At 44.2% G+C, this 22,037-nt stretch overlaps 1 long non-coding RNA gene across 2 annotated transcripts in view; it reads left to right on the plus strand.

The window, feature by feature from the left end:
* Positions 1-2,308: 2,308 nt before the first annotated feature.
* Positions 2,309-22,037, plus strand: part of LOC108710172 — a 76,276-nt gene continuing 56,547 nt past the window's right edge. For both annotated transcript variants that reach the window (XR_001934744.2, XR_005966407.1), the window contains exon 1: positions 2,309-2,516. This is a non-coding gene — a long non-coding RNA (uncharacterized LOC108710172). The remainder of the gene's footprint in view (positions 2,517-22,037) is intronic.

The raw sequence follows: 22,037 nt of genomic DNA on the forward strand, positions 1-22,037 counted from the left end.
TATAAAGATGCTGTGAGTATTCCTTTAATTAATGGAAGTTTAGGTGGATCGTTTCCTCTGAAAGCCGGAGTGCACCAGGGCTGTCCCATAAACCCATTATTATATGTCTATAGTATTGATCCCTTATTAAGAAGAATTTAGCATCATAGAGGAATCCGAGGGAAAGAGATATGTATAAGGGACAAGAAAATGGGTAAAGGCTTGTGCCTTCATGTTACAACAAGAACGTTAAAGACCATGTCCAAATTAATGGTTGTAACACACCTAAAAAACAAATGGCTTGTGCTCATGGCAGGGATATCACTCAAAAGTTTATTAAGTCATAGTAAGACATGCCCTTAAATCCATATGCCTCATCCTACCCTGTGGATAACAAAGCAACCCCAGCACATAATTAAACACCTTTGGGACCCCTAAAAATGATTTCCAAATGCTGACAAACCCCCAGAACAAGCCAAATCAGGCTCATGTCCCACAAGTAGCATAGGACAGGCAGAGTATGGCATACACAGGGAGCATAGGTCAGGCAGAGTATGACACACACAGGGAGCATAGGACAGGCAGAGTATGATACACACAGGGGGTATAGGGCAGGCAGAGTATGGCACTCACAGGGAGCATAGGGCAGACAGAGTATGGCACACACAGGGAGCATAGGACAGGCAGAGTATGGCACACACAGGAGCATAGGGCATGTAGAGTATGGCACACACAGGGAGCATAGGACAGGCAGAGTATGACACACATAGAGAGCATAGGACAGGCAGAGTATGGCACACACAGGGAGCATAGGGCAGGCAGAGTATGGCACACACAGGGAGAATAGGTCAGGCACAGGGAGCATAGGGCAGGCAGAGTATGGCACACACAGGGAGCATAGGACAGGCAGAGTATGACACACACAGAGAGCATAGGACAGGCAGAGTATGGCACACACAGGGAGCATAGGGCAGGCAGAGTATGGCACACACAGGGAGAATAGGTCAGGCACAGGGAGCATAGGGCAGGCAGAGTATGGCACACACAGGAAGCATAGGACAGGCAGAGTATGACACACAGGGGGCATAGGGCAGGCAGAGTATGACACACATAGGGAGTATAGGTCAGGCACAGGGAGCATAGGGCAGGCAGAGTATGGCACACACAGGGAGCATAGGACAGGCAGAGTATGACACACACAGGGGGCATAGGGCAGGCAGAGTATGACACACATAGGGAGCATAGGTCAGGCACAGGGAGCATAGGGCAGGCAGAGTATGGCACACATAGAGAGCAGGGAAGGCAGAATAGAGCAATAGACAGGGAAGCCTATGAGGGCCACTGTTAGATAAACAATTCATACTGTGCTACATACAGTGACATAATGCTGGTGCCCTTTGTATGAGGTGTGAACAGATGAACAATGTGGGCATTTATAATCTGGGTCTGAGGTGTGAACAGTACAGGATTTTAGGGATTTGAACAATGGAGGTGTTACACGTGCGAACAATACAGGGGATTACTGTCTGACTTTGAGGTGTAAACAACGCAGGGGTCAATTAATCTCTGTATTTATACCTTTTGAATCTTACACATGGTAAGCAAACACAGCAGGCAGACTTGTTTGGGGGCCACACAAGGGGAGGGGGGTCGCGGGCCGGATGTGGCCCGTGGGCTGCCAGTTGGACAGCCCTGTGTTAAGAGGTTGATATTTAATGATCTAAAGGATGTTTATATGAAAGAATCTGAAACAGATTACTGAAAAAATATGGACTTTTGTTTCAAGAGACATTTGACGTAATTTGAATTGTTTTTGTAAATTTTATGCAAGAATTTTTAATAAAACAAACAGTTCCTCCTTTTGCTCCATATAACTCCTCCCCATAACTTCTCCTTTTACTCCATAAAACTCCTCCCTATAACTTCTCCTTTTGCTCCATATAACTCCTCCCTATAACTCCTCCTATTGCTCCATATAACCCGTCCCTATAACTCCTCCTATTGCTCCATATAACCCCTCCCTATAACTCCTCCTATTGTTCCATATAACTCCTCCCTATAACTCCTCCTATTGCTCCATATAACCCCTCCCCTTAACTCTTCCTATTGTTCCATATAACTCCTCCTTTTGCTCCATATAACTCCTCCCTATAACTCTTCCTATTGCTCCATATAACTCCTCCTATTTCCCCTCCTATTGTTCCATATAACCCCACCCTCTAAGTCCTCCTATTACTCCCTAAAGCCCCTTCATTTAAGAGCTCCTATTGCTCCACATAACCTTCCCTGTACAGCTCTTCTCTTATAATCACATCCCAGGCTCCTCTTGTAGCAGTGAATGGATTTTAATAGGCTGTATATCCCCCCCACCTCCTCCCTCTAAAGAGCCTCCGCTGCTACTGTCTCTCCCCTATAAGGAGAAGCCACACACACACACTCACAGATAAGAGACAGTCAACAAAGGATTCCCCGAGAATAAGGCAGAAGACAGGCACACAAACAGAGACAGCTTGAGCTCTGACATCTCTCCCAGCAAGGTAGGACCATGTCTCTTCTTCTCCCTCCTCTCGCTCCTACATTGTATAAAGAGAAACATTTTGCGTTTGCCCATGCATGGACCACAAAACAGCCTTATTCCAGCGCTGCATTGGGACAGCTGCAGCCTCTGGCTTTTTGTGATATCAGCCCCTATTCACCGCATGTGCCCATCATGAAATAAATATATAAAGAGAAAGCTCCTGTCTGCGCTAGGGGAGTCTGCAAACTGCAGCTCCTGCTTCTCTATTGCAGTTTATTTCCATGGGTAGAGGGGAAGTTGGTTATGCGAGAGATAGAAAGCGGTGGACGTACTGTCATCCTTATCAACTAAGACACTGAAAAATACCCCTAACATAATGAATTTAAAAAGGCTCCAGTAACGGCGTTAAGAATAAATTGGGTTAGTGACCTGCAGAACTGACAATCTAGCAGGCATGTTGAGTGGAGCGACTTGTGTGAATAGGCCACAGCACAGCTGACTGTTGTACCCATTGTGCTTTGACTTGATAGGAATGCAATATAATGGTGAGCATGTCTGCCATCATAACTGTGTATGTAAACTGAAACCACATATATTTGATTTTTTTCCATTATTCACTTTTTTAAAAATCAAAACTTGTAATGGGTTTAACCTGGCATCCAGTAAATATATACACAGTATATATTGGGGTCTACTTTTGTAAATTGAGAGACTTTGTTTGTTTGTTTTTTTGTTCAGTTTTGCAGTTTAAACTGTTACCTGGTTGCTAGTGTCCAGTCTAACATAGAAACCAGTGTGCATAAGAAACGGATCCGCACACACGCTGATTAATGCATTCGAGGAATATCCCCTTTTATTCAGCCACCAAACATCAACGTTTCGAGGGGGAACACCCACCCTTCAGTTCCTGATGAAGAGTGGGTGTTCCCCCCCGAAACGTTGATGTTTGGTGGCTGAATAAAAGGGGATATTCCCCGACTGCATTAATCAGCGTGTGTGCGGATCCGTTTCTTATACACATCGGTTGCTAAGGGACCCGGCTGGGTCAACGGAAGGAACGCACCACCAATTGCAGGATTGGTGAACTACAGGTGTGCGGTAGGAGAATTACATTGTATCATAGAAACCAGGCCAGCACAGCTGCTGGAGGGCCAAAGGGTGCAAAAATATACATATTCAGCAGGTGGGCATGTATTATTGGCTAAAGCAGGGTTTTCCATATGGAGGCATACATGTTGGATTTGGCTCTCCAACGGATTTTTATGACATAATTTTTAATAGAATGCATCTTTTCAACAATAATCAGCCAACAAACAGTTGCACAGCATTGAGCTACACAAATCCATTTGTATATGAGAATTTGGGACATTTTTTACCTATTGGAACAGGCAATGTTTGGGGGATCTGAGCAGGCTGACTGTGCATACTTATCGGAGCACCATAGAGCAATAGTTGTAGGTAGAGAAATTGTGGCCCAAAAAAGAGAAAGGCTAGGGGGGGGGGTAGTCTGAGTGTAATTGGATATGGCCACATTGACCTTTTGACTGTCAAGGCAGAGCAACAGTGCTGATTTAACAAACCAGCTTAATATGCCTGGGAAGGGCCCGTGGCTGTGGGATAGCAGGTATAGTAGGGAGAGATGGTGCCTATAGTAACAGTGGATAATAGTCTCTGGGAAGGGAGTGTGACTGTGGGATAGCAGGTATAGTAGGGAGAGATGGTGCCTATAGTAACAGTGGATAATAGTCTCTGGGAAGGGAGTGTGACTGTGGGATAGCAGGTATAGTAGGGAGAGATGGTGCCTATAGTAACAGTGGATAATAGTCTCTGGGAAGGGAGTGTGACTGTGGGATAGCAGGTATAGTAGGGAGAGATGGTGTCTATAGTAACAGTGGGTAATAGTCTCTGGGAAGGGAGTGTGACTGTGGGATAGCAGGTATAGTAGGGAGAGATGGTGTCTATAGTAACAGTGGGATAATAGTCTCTGGGAAGGGAGTGTGACTGTGGGATAGCAGGTATAGTAGGGAGAGATGGTGCCTATAGTAACAGTGGATAATAGTCTCTGGGAAGGGAGTGTGACTGTGGGATAGCAGGTATAGTAGGGAGAGATGGTGCCTATAGTAACAGTGGATAATAGTCTCTGGGAAGGGAGTGAGACTGTGGGATAGCAGGTATAGTAGGGAGAGATGGTGCCTATAGTAACAGTGGATAATAGTCTCTGGGAAGGGAGTGTGACTGTGGGATAGCAGGTATAGTAGGGAGAGATGGTGTCTATAGTAACAGTGGATAATAGTCTCTGGGAAGGGAGTGTGACTGTGGGATAGCAGGTATAGTAGGGAGAGATGGTGCCTATAGTCAGGGCTGCCATCAGGGGGTACAAGTGAACCGGGCCTGAAGGGGGGCCCAACAGTGCTGAACTTTTTAAAAGAGCTGGGCCCCCCTTGACAGCCCCTGCCACCAATGTTTTTTTAAAAAAAATATTCTTTTTTTTTACTTTATAAAGGGGGGGGCCTTGGCGCCAATGTTTTTTAAAAAAATATTCTCTGGGGCCCCAATTTTTTTAACTAAGCCCCCAGCAGAACCGTGCCTTGTACTTATTAAAAATCTCTCTGTCATTCAGGCACCTTGCTATCATCTGGACTGGCCCCTCATCCCATTAGACCTGTCTGTGTGATTACTTTACTTTTTGTACATTGTAGTTTCTATTGATGAAATATATTAACTCTAATGTGTTTTGTACCATAGAGGCGCTGTGGCTCCATAAAGCTGCTATACAAACACAGATATACAGCAGCCTTAGAGCAGTTGAGTTTTCCCCAGCCAATCAAATTCATAAAGCTATAAGGTTGTGTTTGGGCTGTAGAAATCAGCTATTTAACACTAGAAACTGTATAACGCAGCCCCCATGTAGAGAGTTGTGTCTGTTTTCCAAAGGCTCATGGCAGCTTATTGTATCTAGGCCGACTGAAAAATCTACAGGTCTCCTTTAAGTGCTGAGTGAGAGTGAGGTAAAAGCAGAACGAGAAGAAGAAAGGGGAAGTATTTTATGATATTATCAGTTCACTTTCAGGAAATCGGAGCAGGAAGATGGAGCATAAATGCAGTTTGGCAGGGGAGGTGGGAGCACAGGAGATCTGGTGCCATTAGCGCTGATGTGACTGTGTCTTATCTATCAAGAGGTGATATGTCGAATATACCAGCAGGTACCTGAATGAAAAGTCTTGTTCAACTTTATGAGACAGCTGCATGCAGTGGGGCCAACCAGGGCTGCCATTAGATATCACGGGGCCCGTACAATAAAATTTTCGGGACCCCCTGGCGCCCACCCCAGCCACCAAGCCCCACCCAGCCCCAAGCCCCACCCACAAGATCCCACCCACTCCACACCACAGTTAAAAGACCACACAGACATAAACGCTAAAAACGGTAACCCCCCAACACAGAAGTTATAAAAAGCTATTGATGGTCAGGGCCCCCTTATAAGTTAAAAAAAACTGTGGCGCCAGGGCCCCCATAAAAGTTTTTTTTAAAAATTGGTGGTCAGAGCCCCCCCTACAAGTTTAAAAAAATTATTGGTGACCAGGGCCTCCAGAGAATATATTTTTTAAAAAACATTGGTGGCAGGGGCCTATAGAGTATTAATATAAAACATTGGTGCCCAGGGGTTTAAAAAACATGAAAAAACACACATTGGTGTTCAGTAGAACTTGTGGCTTCGGGACTTCATTTGGAGGGGTTGAACTTGATGGTCTTTTTTCAACCCGATTTAACTATTTAACTATGTAACTATGTACTTCGGCTGCTTTCGTGACTTCCGGTATTTTCCCGGCTTCAGGACTTCAACTTCGGCTGCTTTCGTGACTTCGGGTCTTTTCGTGGCTTTGGGACATTGGCTGTTCGGCACTTCAGCTTTTCAGGAAAGGCGGCACGGCTTCGGCACTCTCAAGGGGGCCCCGGCTATTTTGAAAAGTGCAGCACAGCAGGGCCTCTCTTCAGGCCCCGGCCCGGTACACTTGTGCCCCCCTGATGGTGGCCCTGGGGCCAACGATGGTGGATCCTGGGACTTGTAGTTCAGCAACAGCTTTGGCGAAACACATTACATTGCCACAATACTTCACATCTACAGATTATAACTGTGTGTGGGTCGCTGTGAGAGAGACCCCATAGACAGTTTCTATTGCTCAGTAATAAAACTTTTAAACTTTTTCATGTAGATATGGGCACTAGGTGCAGTGTTGCATTGGAGAAACACAACAGAGCCGTCCTAATAATAATTGTCTGGTCTGATTAAAATCGCCATCCTTTTCCATCCAATAAAAAATATAAAACATAATGGAAAAAAATATCAATCTGGACGTGTGGGGGGTCTTAGAAAAAGTGTTTGGGTAAACGGTCTTTTAAGGAACGCAGTTTAATTTAGGAATGCACTGAATCCAGGATTTGGTTCAGGATTCGGCCAGGATTTGTACATTTTCAGCAGGATTCGGCCGAATCCTTGTGCCTGGCCGTACCGAATCCAAATCCTAATTTGCATATGTAAATTAGTGGCAGGAAGGGAAGTCATGTGACTTTTCCCACCCCTAATTTGCATATGCAAATTCAGATTTGGTTTGGTATTCGGCCAGGCACAAGGATTCAGCTGAATCCCAAATAATACATTCCTAGTTTCATTACTGCTTATTTGTGATGAGGGGATGTAAACCCTAAAATTACATAAAGTGTTCAGCTTCAGCCTCCAAAGCTCAAGAGAAAGCCTGTGTCAAAATAGAGATGGTACAGTGAATGCCAACTAAATGAATAAAGGGAATGGAGGATCTGTGCCATTGGCTTGCATAAGAGGACAGGCCTTTAAGGGAGTAAATCAGTTTTGAAACAACCTCAAATCTATACTTGCCTGGAGGCTGCTTATAAATGATAAAGGGCATGCGCTGGCAACATGAGTATTATATATAGCTGCTGTGTAATGTGCCTGTTGATAGGGAAATATAAATTGTATATTTACTTAGCCCTAGTTACATAAAGGATATCTGTATTTTCTTAGCTCTCTCCATTGCTCAGATATAAAGGAGCAATTAAAGGGTTTCTCCTTTTCTTTTCCCTGCTAGAAGGAGAATGGAGCAGAGTTTTATCTAATGCTGGTGGAAGAACGCTTGTTTGGCGCTTGCTTGATGGATGTTCAGATTAAGGATCAATCCCACCAGGAGGCAGAATGTCCCAATACCAGTGCTTAATGGCTTTTAATGGCCAACCCTACGGCTCTGACCAATAACAGCGAGTGTCTGATGCATTGGAAAGGGCGGAGGGATACTGGGGATCAGGGAATAGACTGACAGAAGTTCAATAACTGTTGCTTTTGTGCTGCTCTACTTCTGTGCCCACCTGGTGGCATGGGGATAATGGGAAGAAACTGCAAGGCTGAACTAGCACAAGCACCACTGATTGATTATTCAGCATGTTCTACCTATGCTTCTCCTCTCATCATTTGATATGTCTATTTAATATGTTCAGGTACCAGAATGGGGTGCATGGAAGAGCCGATACCTGGTGACACATCGGCTGATCAGGTGCAACTGGACTGATATCTTTGGCACAAGTCATTACTTTTCCAGGGCAGCTGAAGACTAGAAAAGTGCTCAGAAAGGGAGGGGGGATATTGGTCAGTGTTTTTGTGAATGAGCACAGATGGGGCTTTCTGTACCCCCACAGGGTCCAACGATTTGTATGATAATCCAACCTTTGGCTGGGAGGTGTACTGAAGGGCCTCAGATTGGGCAGTACACCCTCCCTCATCCACAGGCAGGGCCGCCATTAGAAATCACGGGGTCCTGTACAAAAATTTTTTTGGGGCCCCGCCCACCCCACTACACAGACATCAGCACTAAAAAAGGTAACCCCCCCACACACACACAAGTTATAAAAAGCTATTGATGGCCAGGCCCCTTTTTATAAGTTAAAAGTTTTTTTTTTGATGGTCAGGGCCCCCCTGTAAATTAAAAAAAAAATGGCGCCAGGGCCCCCATAAAAGTTTTTTAAAAAAACATTGGGCCTCCCTTACAAGTAAAAAAAAATGGTGCCCCAGAGAATATTTTTTTTAAAAAACCATTGGCACCAGGACCCCCCTTACAAATTAAAAAAAATTGGGGCCCCAAAGTATATTATTTTAAAAAAACATTGGTGGCAGGGGCTTATAGAGTATTACAATAATACATTGGTGGGCAGGGGATTTAAAAAAAATTGGTGTTCAGTATTGAACTTGTGCCTTCAGGACTTCAACTTCGCCTTCTTTTGTGACTTCGGGTCTTTTCGCTACTTCGGGTCTTCACACCGCTTCAAGACTTTGGGTCTTTTCGCCGATTTTGGGACTTCAGCTGTTCGGCTTTTCAGAAGGAAGAGATGGCACGGTTTCCCCGTGGTCAAGGGGGGCCCTGCTATTTCAAAAAGTGCAGCACAGCCAGGCCCCCATGGGCGTCCACACATAGGCAGGGTCAGACTGGCTGACTGACACCATGAAAAAAACCCAGTGGGCCCGACCCTCATGGGCCCCTGCCGGGCCAGATCCTCTCCCAATTTGAAAATAAACATTTCCTGACACGCAGCACCGGGAGGCAGGGGGAGCCGGAATGGAGGAGGCGGCGGTGGGGAGCCCTGGACGGCAGTCCTGTTGGGCCCCGGGCCCCCCAGTCCGACCCTGCACATAGGGGCAAAAGGGGGGAGCACTTGCCCCCCTTGGATGCGCCTTCAGTGTGTGAGGCAGAGAGAGGAAGGAGGAGGAATGAGTGGGGGAGACCCTGGTATCACATTTTAGGACATCAGGAGAATGGATGCTCCGGCTGCGTGCGCTCTCCTAAGCAAGAAATGCAGACTCGCCTCTACTCACTGATTCAAGAGGCTGCAGTGACACCTCCGTCTGTGCCGCAAATACTTGCCGACTTGCAATCTCCCCCTTTGCTCGATCCTCCCTCCTTAGCCCTCAGCCCCTCCCCTCCTCAGCATAGCCCCTCCTCAGCTCAGCCCCTCCCCTCCTCAGCTCAGCCTGCAGTCCGGGATTGTTACTGAAATGTCCTGAGTTTAACTTTGATCTCTTACACTGAACAGCCAGAAAAAAAAAATACAATGTTTCTGACATGTAATTAAATAAGAGGCTTTTGCAAAGAGCCCAGAATACTCGGCACGTGCACTTGGATACATTTGTAACTATTTAAGATAAGCAAAGATACAATGGTAACTATTTAAGATACAAAAATACAAAAGAGAAGGGTAAAGTTAAAATGTGTTTATATACAATGGAAGTGCTACTTATTTGGCCAATTAATCAATGCACATTCCCTGGTCCCCTGTCTCATAAGTAATTCAGTATCTTGGTGATTTCTGGACAGACCATTTTATTCTGTATAATTTTATAAAGAATTTTAATATTGTTCATATGGTGGGAATCTCTGAATGATACAGTGGGGAGTGCAAACATATGTGTCAAACTTTCTTTTCCTTAATGCTACCTAATTGTAGTTTACCAATGGCTACCCATCAGGCTGGGTATCTATGCTCTACATTGCTTCTTCTCTCAGTGATGAATGGCAGAAGTTTCAATTGTTTGTGCTTTTGTGTGAACCGGGGATTCTGTATCCATCATACTAGCAGCATGGCAGAGGATTTGCAGCATTCCAGCATTCTCACAGGAACAGTAAATAAGTTATTGCAATACTAAAGCTGTTATTGGATTTAGGCACAGAATCAGCACACCCTGTATCTACAGTCTGACCTTGATCTGTATCTAAAATATCCTGCAGAAAGTCACTACTCCATCTGGCAGTGTGCTATTAGCAGCTCTATAGGTCTTGTTTTCTTCTTATCAGGTGGAGCCTGTCCCTCCCACTGCAGGGTGATACAGTGACACAAACAGGAGGGAACTATGGGACATGAGTCTGTCCCTCCCACTGCAGGGTGATACAGTGACACAGACAGGAGGGAACTATGGGACATGAGTCTGTCCCTCCCACTGCAGGGTGATACAGTGACACAGACAGGAGGGAACTATGGGACATGAGTCTGTCCCTCCCACTGCAGGGTGATACAATCTTGTATCCAACAGGCCATATACATGTGAGTGTATAACTGGACAGACTCATGTATAATTCAGGTATAATGAGGAGTGGCTGCTGCCTGGTCCCATTTTCCTCACTGTATTAATATAAGGCACAAGTGAGGCTGATGCTCAGTAAGTAATTCCTTCCATAGTCAGAGTGACAGGGGAGAGCTGCTTATGAGATTGCCATAGTGTTTGACACCATCAATTCAGTAAAAGTGCTACACTGCTGGAATCCTAATATACTCCCAGCTCACCGTGCAGCCGCTTTCTATACGACTACCTGTGATTTATATTTCTTACCTTAAGGGCAAAGGGCGGCCTTTAGAAAGAAATTTCATTTCCTTTGCACCTCTCATTTCCTCAGGCAAAAATCAGCATCAAATAAGACTTGATGTGCGTTGTTTGTAGGGATGCACCAAATACATCATTTAAAGAATTGGGCACATAAAGAATTTTTGGGGACAGATCGTGCAAACACTGTTGGAGTTTGACTAAATTTGCAACCAAATCCTGGTTTTCGTCTTCTTTTGCCTTATTTAATTAAAAATATAACCACCACCCCGGTGCTAACTGACACTAACTTCCCATTGGTTGCTACTGGTTACAGCACCAGTGTCACTTCTAATATTAGACTTTATTACAAAAATAAGGGAGATGTGACAATAAAGCAATCAATTTACTTCCCACATTAGCAATTTCTACCCTTCATAATTAATCTCCTTAACGGAGCTTGCTCTCTGAACGAGAGAATCAATCCCCAATAATATTGTGTTAACCAAACAGTGCCCCGTGAATGTTTGGGTAACAGGGAGGTTTTTATGCAGCTCAGTTTTTAGAGAAGCACTCTGTGTTACAGTGATGGGGATATTGGCCCACTGAGATCCCAGAATGGCGCCCTGTTACTGTGGTTGATCTGCATTTCCCTGTAGCAGTCGGCAATTAGGGCTGTGGATCATCAACTGGAGCATGTGGCTGGTTTTTCGGTTGGGCAGCAAAGGGTATTTGCCTTACTCACCCTGAATCATATGGAATCCTTGGCCTGGTAATTACAAATCAAAATATTTTAGTATTCATGTTTGGGACTTTTAAGCATTGCTCCTCCAGCTATGCTAAAACTCTGATATATCGCCTATCCCTGGGTTGGTATGAAATACAGTGCCTATCATTGGGTTGGTATGATATACAGTGCCTATCATTTGGTTGGTATGAGATACAGTGCCTATCATTGGGTTGGTATGAAATGCAGTGCCTATCACTGGGCAAGTATGGGATACAGAGCCTATCATTGGGTTAGTATGAGAGACAGTGCCTATCATTGGGTTGGTATGAGCTACAGTGCCTATCATTATGTTGGTATGAGATACAGTGCCTATCATTGGATTGGTATGACATACAGTGCCTATCATTATGTTGGTATGACATACAGGGCCTATCATTGGGTTGGTATGAGATACAGTGCCTATCATTGGGTTGGTATCACATACAGTGCCTATCATTGGGTTGGTGTGAGATACAGTGCCTATCATTGGGTTGGTATGAGATGCAGTGCCTATCATTGGGCTGGTATGACATACAATGCCTATCGTTTGGTTGGTATGACATACAGTGCATATCATTATGTTGGTGTGAGATGCAGTGCCTATTATTGGGTTGGTATGACATACAGTGCCTATCATTGGGCTGGTATGAGATACAGTGCCTGTCATTGGGTTGATATGACATACAGTGCCTATTATTGGATTGGTATGAGATACAGTGCCTATCATCGGGTTGGTATGAGATACAGTGCCTATCATCGGGTTGGTATGACATACAGTGCATATCATTATGTTGGTATGATATGTAGTGCCTATCATTGGGTTGGTATAAGATACAATGCCTTTCATTGGGCTGGTATAAGATACAATGCCTTCAATTGGGCTGGTATGAGATACAGTGCCTATCATTGGGCTGCATACAGGATGATATTTGCATGCTGCCCAGGCCCCTTTGGCCCGGGGGCCAGACAATTGGATAAATCAAATTGTCCAATGACCTGATCCTTTTGCATCCTCAATTGAATCTTAGCATGTATGGTCAGCTATAAAGCACAAAGTTGAACACCGGGGGTCAGATAGATATGCAGTATAATGCATATGATGTTGCTGATGGGAGATATAGGGCAGATTGTTTAGTTGATGCTGTAACTCCCACAGGCATGAATCTGAACCTGAGCTTGTAGTTCAATGATATTATAAATATTCCTTTTGTAAGGGTCGATTCCAGGAATCCAGCTGCTGATAAATTCTAATCCAACTAGCAATTATTCTTCCTTTATTAAAACAAATCACAAACATAGATTGCATTATTCTCTATACAATCACAATCATCCCCGCTGGTCTGCATAATGACACTTGGTTTCTATACACTGGTAATGAACATGCTGTGCAGGATAATGGCGTGAAGTATGTACTTACTGATAGTGAACACGACTGAGTCACTAATCGCTGACCAGCATGGGTGTTCAGTTCTTCAGATGGAGTGTCTGAGTAGTGGGTAGGTGGGAGCATAGGTGGGTAATGTAGGAGGAAATAAACTGCAAGAGTTAAGGAAGTGTAGTGAGTGGGGGACAGGTGTGTAGAGATGTAGATGTAGAGGAATGGATGAACAGAGAAGTAACAGGGTGGTCTATAGTGGTGAGACTGACTGGCTTATGACCAGAGACTATTATCCACTGTTACTATAGGCACCATCTCTCCTTACTATACCTGCTATCCCAAAGTCACACTCCCTTCCCAGAGTCTATTATCTACTGTTACTATAGGCACCATCTCTCCTTACTATACCTGCTATCCCACAGTCACACTCCCTTCCCAGAGACTATTATCCACTGTTACTATAGGCACCATCTCTCCTTACTATACCTGCTATCCCACAGTCACACTCCCTTCCCAGAGACTATTATCTACTCTTACTATAGGTACCATCTCTCCCTACTATACCTGCTATCCCACAGTCACACTCCCTTCCCAGAGACTATTATCCACTGTTACTATAGACACCATCTCTCCCTACTATACCTGCTATCCCACAGTCACACTCCCTTCCCAGAGACTATTATCCCACTGTTACTATAGGCACCATCTCTCCCTACTAATACCTGCTATCCCACAGTCACACTCCTTCCCAGAGACTATTATCCACTGTTACTATAGACACCATCTCTCCCTACTATACCTGCTATCCCACAGTCACACTCCCTTCCCAGAGACTATTATCCACTGTTACTATAGGCACCATCTCTCCCTACTATACCTACTATCCCACAGTCACAGGATGGCAGCTAAATGTTGTAGCCCAGCTTACTTCACATTTTTACATACAGATAAAAATACACACACAGTGCTAGGAAGCTGCTCTAAAAGAAGTCCAATCCCATCACCCCTGATAGGACAATATTTATTGTATTCCCTGTTTATGCTTTTTACTCCTCCCCCACCCCAGTTATTGCTGAGACAGATCAATCGCCCATTAAGTTTATTTTGGTCTTTGGTACATACTGAGAATAGACTTGTGTTCCCCAAACATCTGTCTTTTTTCAATACAGTTATGCTGAATAATTGTACTCCTTAGAATTATTCGTTCCAGACAGTTCTCTTTATAGGGGTCATTTACAAACACCAGTGCAAATGGACATACAAAATTAAGCACATTAATGTTATTCACAAACATACTTGAACCCTTACGTGCACATAAATGCTAAGTAACCCACATCCATCTCCATCCACCGCTGCCCCTATGCTTCCTTGCACCCAGAATAATGATTGCCGGATCCTTTTCTCCTGTAGTCATGAATATTAGAGTGCCAATAATCCTGTGCTCCAACTTTGGGATTTGTACTTGCTCTCTTCTCACTACTGAACTATTTTATTTGACATAAAATATAAAACGGCTGCAGTTTGATGAGGCAGTCCAATTTCACGAGACTGCAAATTATTTTTAAAGGGATATTTTATGAAACAATTACGGAGAGATGGCAGTGATTGCTGTTAATGTTGGCAGTCTAACGTCTGAGAGATTAATCTCTCAAGATCATTGGCTGGTTAGAATCATGTCTGTGAGTGGCGGAACTACCGGTGGTGCTTGCAGGGCAGCCATCAGGGGGGGACAGGGGGGAGAGTTGTAGGGGGCCCCGAGGGAAAGGGGGCCCGGCCACGCCACACTTACTTGATGAGCCGTGCCCCCATCTTTCTGAGAGCTGCTGACTTCGGGAAGGCATGGACGTTTAAGTGGCCCTGGCCACCAATTTTTTTTCTCATGTGGGGTCCTAGCCTTTAATTTTTTTTTTAATGGGGGGGCCTGGCCACAAATGTTTTTTTATGGGGGGCCCTGACCACCAATATTTTTTATTTTTTCTTAACATGTGGGAACCCTAGCCACCAATATTTTTTTTGTTTTTTTACTGTGTGGTGGGGGCGGACCTGTGGGGTGGGGAGGGCGGACCTGTAGGTGGGGCTTGCGGTGGGCGCAGCGCTGGGGGCCCAGGAAATTTTGTTGTATGGGGCCCTGTGATTTCTGATGGCGGTCCTGGGTGCTTGGGGTGTGATCGCACCCCCATGGAGCCACGGAAAAGGTAATTTGCGGACGTGAATATGAGAATTTGAACATAAGCATGTGCGCATGTTCCCCTTGTGCCTCAGATTATAGGAGCCTTAGATTGTAGGTTTGGTCAACTGATGGCCTTCAACTTTTGTTAAAGGGGTTGTTCACCTTTAAGTTAACTTTTAGGATCTTAAAGAACGTTCAATTCTATACAACTTTTCAATTGGTCTTTATTATATTTTTCTTTCTGTAGTTTTTTATTTATTTGCCTTTTTTTCCGACTCTTTCCAGCTTTCAAATGGGGGTCATCTAAAAAACAAATGCTCTTTAAAGCTTCAAATATATTGTTATTGGTATTTTTTTTTTTTACTCATTTTTCTATTCAGGCCTCTCCTATTCATAAACCAATCTCTTATTCAAATCAATGCATGGTTGCTAGGGTAATTGTGACCCTAGTAACCAGATTTCTGGAATTACAAAAGGGAGCAGTACACCCAGAATTTATAGACCTCTTTTTAAATCATTCCCTGAATATCTGGGATAAATATAAATACGCAGCCAAACTTATCTCACCTTCCCACCCAGCAGCAGCGATTCTTGGTAAGCCTTCGTTTCCCCCTGGCTTGTCTCCCACATCTTTGCAAAGGTGGACATATATTGGTTTCAAGTCTAGATACAATTTTTAATCTATATCAGGTCCTAAAACCTGGCTTACTATACAGGGACCTCATAATGTCCCCTTATCAGAGATATTTCAATACCAGCAAATAAACCACTTTATACATACCTACAATAAAGAAAAAAGCATCAATTACTCCCACATACTTTGAAAATGCTTGCATTAAATATACATACACAAGGGGCCTAATCTCATACTTGTATCAATTACTTCTTGACACACAATCCCAAACCCCTCTGTCATATGTTACAGCATGGGACAATGAGCTTAACACTGCAATAGATAAGGAAACCTGGGACAAGAAATGGGAAACCACAGCTCTCTGTTCTAGGAATATTTCACTACTGGAAACTGCATGTAAAGTTCTTACACGCTGGTATATGGTCCCTTCTCATTTGCACTAGATAAATCCCCAATTTAGTCAAGACTGCTTTAGATGCTGCGGTCAAACAGGTACTGTGATGCATATCTGGTGGGACTGCCCAAATATCAAATGGTCAATAATGTAACTGGAGGGGGGCGGGCCCTGGTGTGGGACGTGCCACCGGGCCCCCGCCCCCCTCCGTACCAGATTTTTTTATCCAAAATCGCCCGATGCGTCCGGAAATCCGCAGTGCGCGAGCTGCCGGGGGGCCCTGAGGGGGTGCGGGCCCTGGTCCAATTGCACCCCCTGCTCCCCCGGTAGTTCCGCCACTGCCAATGGTCCTGGACCAGGATTTATACTATTATATATTCGGTAACACAAGTCAACCTTAGGAAAGATCATTTAAATGCTCTATTGAATAAAAGGATATCTAACATCGATACCTATACAAGAGTTTTGATCACTTTTATGTTTTTGGCAGCAAAAATCACTATAGCTAAACACTGGAAATTACCCTTTGTTTCCGATTTCCCATTTTAAAGATAAATTGAGCTGGATAATGGTTAATAAAAGGTTAACCAGTATACTTACAGATAAATTCAAAGAAATATGGGAACCATGGTACCGATATTCTTTCCCAAACACAGGAACCGCTTCACTCTTCCTATAATCGTTCTATAATGACTATATAGAGCGACAAGTGTTTTGTTATACTCTCTTTTTTTTAAAAAAAAATTTTATATATAGTTCGAGACTAGCTAATATTCACAGGTTATATCTCAGGTAAGTCCTACAACCCACAGAATTATTTTCTATTATGGTAAACAAGGGACCTCGCAGAAAACATCTTAGAACAAGCAATGCTCAATATTAATTCATGAAACACAATATGCCGTAAAAAGTTATTTTTATCTATTTGCTTTATTCTCTTTCTCTCTCTTTAATCGGCCCTAACTAGTCCGAGTTGGGGCCAATTCTATATTTCTCTCTCTCTTTCCATTTTCCTGAAACACCAGAATATACTGCGTCAATGTAACGATTGCTTATCTCTCTTAATATGTTAAAACTCAAATAAAAACGATCAAAAGAAATTACAAAAGGGAGAGCTGCTGAATAAAAAGCTAAATAACTCAAAAACCACAAATACTAAAAAATTAAAACCAATGGCAAATTGTCTCAGAATATCACCAACAACATTATGCCAACAGTTAACTCAAAGGTGAACAACCCCTTTAAACAACAATTTAAGAGGTGGAATGGTGGGAGTTGAAACATCTAACAGGGTCTGTAAATACTTTAGACTTCATAGTTGCAGGAGTGACGATACTGCAAAGAACTCATTGATGCATTGGGACTAGTTTCAACATGAATTAGTCACTCTCAGTCTCAGCCATCAATTATCCCACAAACAGAGAGATTTCAAGAGCAACAGCCTCATGTCAGCCACAGATTTGCTCTGTAGTCCCAAGGCTTTGGAAGGGGAGTCAAAGAAGCATCTACCGGGAAACCACTCACCTTGCAGCTATAATCTCCCATTGCTCATTAACCAGTCAAAGGTTTTAAGAGCTCCTCAGGCTCTAAAAGAGAGAAAGGAACTGCTGATAGCAATGATTTTATTCTTGAGAAGGAGGAACAGTGTGGCTTTACTTGGCAAAGGACCAGGGTCATCTTGATTGGAGGAGGTGTCTGGGTCTATAGACTATAGACTAGACCTAATCAATGTATGATGTTCAGCTATTGATAAACTGTACTCCTGCTCTCATATAACGTGTTTCTGTTGCCATATCACCATGCTATTTATTCTCTCACAGTCACACTCCCTTCGCAGAGACTATTATGATTATCCCACTGATACTATAGGCACCATCTCTCCCTACTATACCTGCTATCCCACAGTCACACTCCCTTCCCAGAGACTATTATCCACTGTTACTATAGGCACCATCTCTCCCTACTATACCTGCTATCCCACAGTCACACTCCCTTCCCAGAGACTATTATCCCACTGTTACTATAGACACCATCTCTCACTATTATACCTGCTATCCCACATCAACACTCCCTTCCCAGAGACTATTATCCCACTGTTACTATAGGCACCATCTCTCCCTACTATACCTGCTATCCCACAGTCACAGTCCCTTCCCAGAGACTATTATCCCACTGTTACTATAGGCACCATCTCTCCCTACTATACCTGCTATCCCACAGTCACACTCCCTTCCCAGAGACTATTATCCCACTGTTACTATAGGCACCATCTCCCCCTACTATACCTGCTATCCCACAGTCACACTCCCTTCCCAGAGACTATTATCCCACTGTTACTATAGGCACCATCTCTCCCTACTATACCTGCTATCCCACAGTCACACTCCCCTTCCCAGAGACTATTATCCCACTGTTACTATAGGCACCATCTCTCCCTACTATACCTGCTATCCCACAGTCACACTCCCTTCCCAGAGACTATTATCCCACTGTTACTATAGGCACCATCTCTCCCTACTATACCTGCTATCCCACAGTCACACTCCCTTCCCAGAGACTATTATCCCACTGTTACTATAGGCACCATCTCTCCCTACTATACCTGCTATCCCACAGTCACACTCCCTTCCCAGAGACTATTATCCACTGTTACTATAGACACCATCTCTCCCTACTATACCTGCTATCCCACAGCCGCAGTCACTTCCCAGAGACTATTATCCCACTGTTACTATAGGCACCATCTCTTCCTATTATATCTGCTATTGTATCTTTCCTTATATTGAAGTGTAAGCTCCGTAGAGAGGACGTAGGGCAAGATTTCCTTCTCCCAATGGTTCTGTGTCCCTCTGTATAGTAAAATGTAAGCTTTGCAGGTCAGGTTTTATTTCGTTTCTCTCTTGTTTCCCTTACTGACATAGAAGAACATTCTTGGCCACTAATGCGTTTGCTTTTCTCTGTATTGTATCTTTGGTTCTTTGTATATTTATATTGCGTTACAGTCGGTGCTTTAAGCCACTTCAGTAGCAAAACATTTAAGCAGAAGTGACATTGCTGTCATAATAGTTTTAATACAGAGTATGAAATATGATGGTCGAATAAGAAACTTACTTAGTATCACTAAGTAACTTCCAGCATCTGTTATGGTTCTGTGTAGGAAATATAAATACAAATTCATTCCAAAGTGTAAAGAAGCCTTTTGTTGTTGAACTGCACTGAGTGCCCTGGGAGACACAGAGTTATGTAAGAGGCACTTACCTTGCAGTGTCAGGAGATTCAGTAGCCCTGGCCTTGTGGGCTGCTCCTCCTGACCAACCCTAAATTACTCTAAATAACCTAAATAACCCCTGAATTACTCAAACGTTTGAAGTTGTAAGGGGCAGATGGGAGTGATGACCTGGTGGTCAGCAGAAAAATATCCTGGGCAGAGTGGAGTGCAGGTTGAGGGTCCAAGGTTTCCAGCACATGAGTATCCTCAAATGTATACGTGTAAGCATAAGAACATCAGAAGATTGTAGAATAACTCACCAAAGTAGAATGGTGGCCCAGGTGCTCCTGCTCCTGCCCCAGGCCCTCAGCTCAGAGGAGCGGACAATCCGTAATCAGAAGAATGAGAGGTTTAGGGCACTCTAGGAAGCCATGTATAGATCAGACCAAAAATAAGTTGTTTAAAAAGTTAAAAAAAACTTTATTTAAACAATCACCTCGAGCATTATGTGTTTTGTGTCCGTAAGACCACAGGCACATGAGTATCCCCTTGTACAGCCTACTTTGCATGTCATTTACACTGTGTAAGAAAAGAGCACCAGGGGACACAGGCATCAGATGGAGCTCTGTATTTGCCATCAGCAAGCTTTAAGGACTGGGCTCCCTTGTGTCTGTCAGTGAACTAGCGCTGGAGTTCCTACCTGCAGGGCTGTGTGAGTTATAGTACAAGGTGCAAGTGCTGAGTATATTTGATCTAAGACCTCAGGGCTTAATTTCAATGCCCCACACTGAGTACAAAGTGCAGAATTAAAAGGCCATTCTTAGAGCAACACCCTGGGCGCATAGATGAACACTAAGGGTCATGCTCTTGGTTTGATAAATGCCCCCTTGATGTTTTTTTTGTTCTAGTATCGATATCTATGGACTCTAATGTCTCCGAATCAGACACAGGCAGAACAGAAAGTACTAAGTGTTACTTCTCAGACCACTGTTCTCTGTATATTTCTATTTCTGCTGATATTTCCCTCCCTAATGCAGTTGGTTGGGGAGAGTTCAGAGTGATGCCGGTCTCTCCCTCTCAAATAATTGCCAGTAACGATTATTCCATATAACACAAGTCAGTGTATCTCTGCCTGAACTCTATTCTCATGCCCTGGATTCTCTCGTATCGGCAGGGTGAGAGCTGCTTTTATGTCATTCTCAGAGTACTCCCTCCTCTCATCCTCCCTCTCTATATTTGTTCCCCTACTGTTTGCAAAGAGTCACCTGAGGCACCGCACTGAATAACAACCGCCTGGTATGAGCAGCAGTTTGTGACTCATATCTATGAAGCAGGGAGAAGCCTTTGCTTATTATATTATAATATTTTTACCAACCTCATAAGAATTTGTGTAAATCACAGGACTGGATTTTACAAAGCAGTGCCCCAAGGCTATATGGTCCCAGCGCCAGCCGCTTCACATGTGCATGCCCCCCTCCAGACTGCACGGTCCTATCACCGGCTTCTTATCGATCGCACTCTCTCTGCATGCGCGATCGTGTTTTCAAGCACCGGAGATTTGAGTCCTCAATGCTCCTTAGGATGCGGCTGGGTGGCATGCCATCCCTAAAAATTTCCAGGCCTGGGCCACAAACACGGGCCTAGTAATTAATTTCGTTGTGTAATTGTTCCCCCCCCCTTTCATTGTTTGCTGCTCCTACAATGATGTTAATGACTCAGCTTGTCGTTTAAATCTTGCCTAAAGCTGGGTGCACTTACATCACACACTTTGGCCAATGACCAAGCACCCAATTTTTGGTTGAAATGACCCTTGGATATCAGTAGCGGTTGGGTAAGTGCATTGATCCCTGTTATCCCTGAAATTACCACCGGCCTTGCAGGAACTTCCAGTAAGCCTCTTGGTTGGGGGTATAAAAATACAATTAAGCACACCTGTCCAACTGGCGGTCCTCTGGTGCCTTTATATAAATACAGCCCTATCTACCTCCCTCAGGGGCGCTCCACCAATGAGGCGAGTTGAGACACTCGCCTCAGGCGGCAGCGCCCCCTGGTTACCAGGGGCGGCAAAAATGCCGCTCCTGGTAACTAAGAGCCGAATTTCCGGTTTTCAACCCGGAAATTCGGCTCTTCTAGTGCAGAGAGCGCAATTGCGCTCTCTGCACTAGCGTCGTGCAGCGCCCCGACCCCCTCCTGCGCAGAAAATGTGAGCGCCGTGAGGAGGGGTCGGGGCGGCAACGGAAGGTCGCCTCAGGCGGCATAAATGCGCGGATCGGCGCTGACCTCCCTGGGCCTCCAATACCCTTTAGCGTAGCTTTACAACTGGTGCCAGGAGCTGCCCTGAGCCTCCAGTTCGACAGCCGTGCTCTGAAATACAGACATGGGTGCATTAATGGCTGGTTTGTACATAATATAAGAGGAATTTGCTATTTAATGTACAACAATTTGTAAATGAAACAGGAATAACTGTGAGAATCGTAAACTGCCTGAAGACCTGACACTCTACTATTTACCAAGTCATAGATGAAAAACAACAGCCGTGAGAAGCATTTTAAGAAGGAAGTATTGCCTACAGAGCTAGCACTCTAATGAATGTAGACTGGTGGGGATAGAAGAAAGGAATCCCATCCTGCA

The sequence above is a fragment of the Xenopus laevis genome, chromosome 3L (genome assembly GCF_017654675.1).
Source record: "Xenopus laevis strain J_2021 chromosome 3L, Xenopus_laevis_v10.1, whole genome shotgun sequence".
Taxonomy (NCBI): Eukaryota; Metazoa; Chordata; class Amphibia; order Anura; family Pipidae; genus Xenopus; species Xenopus laevis.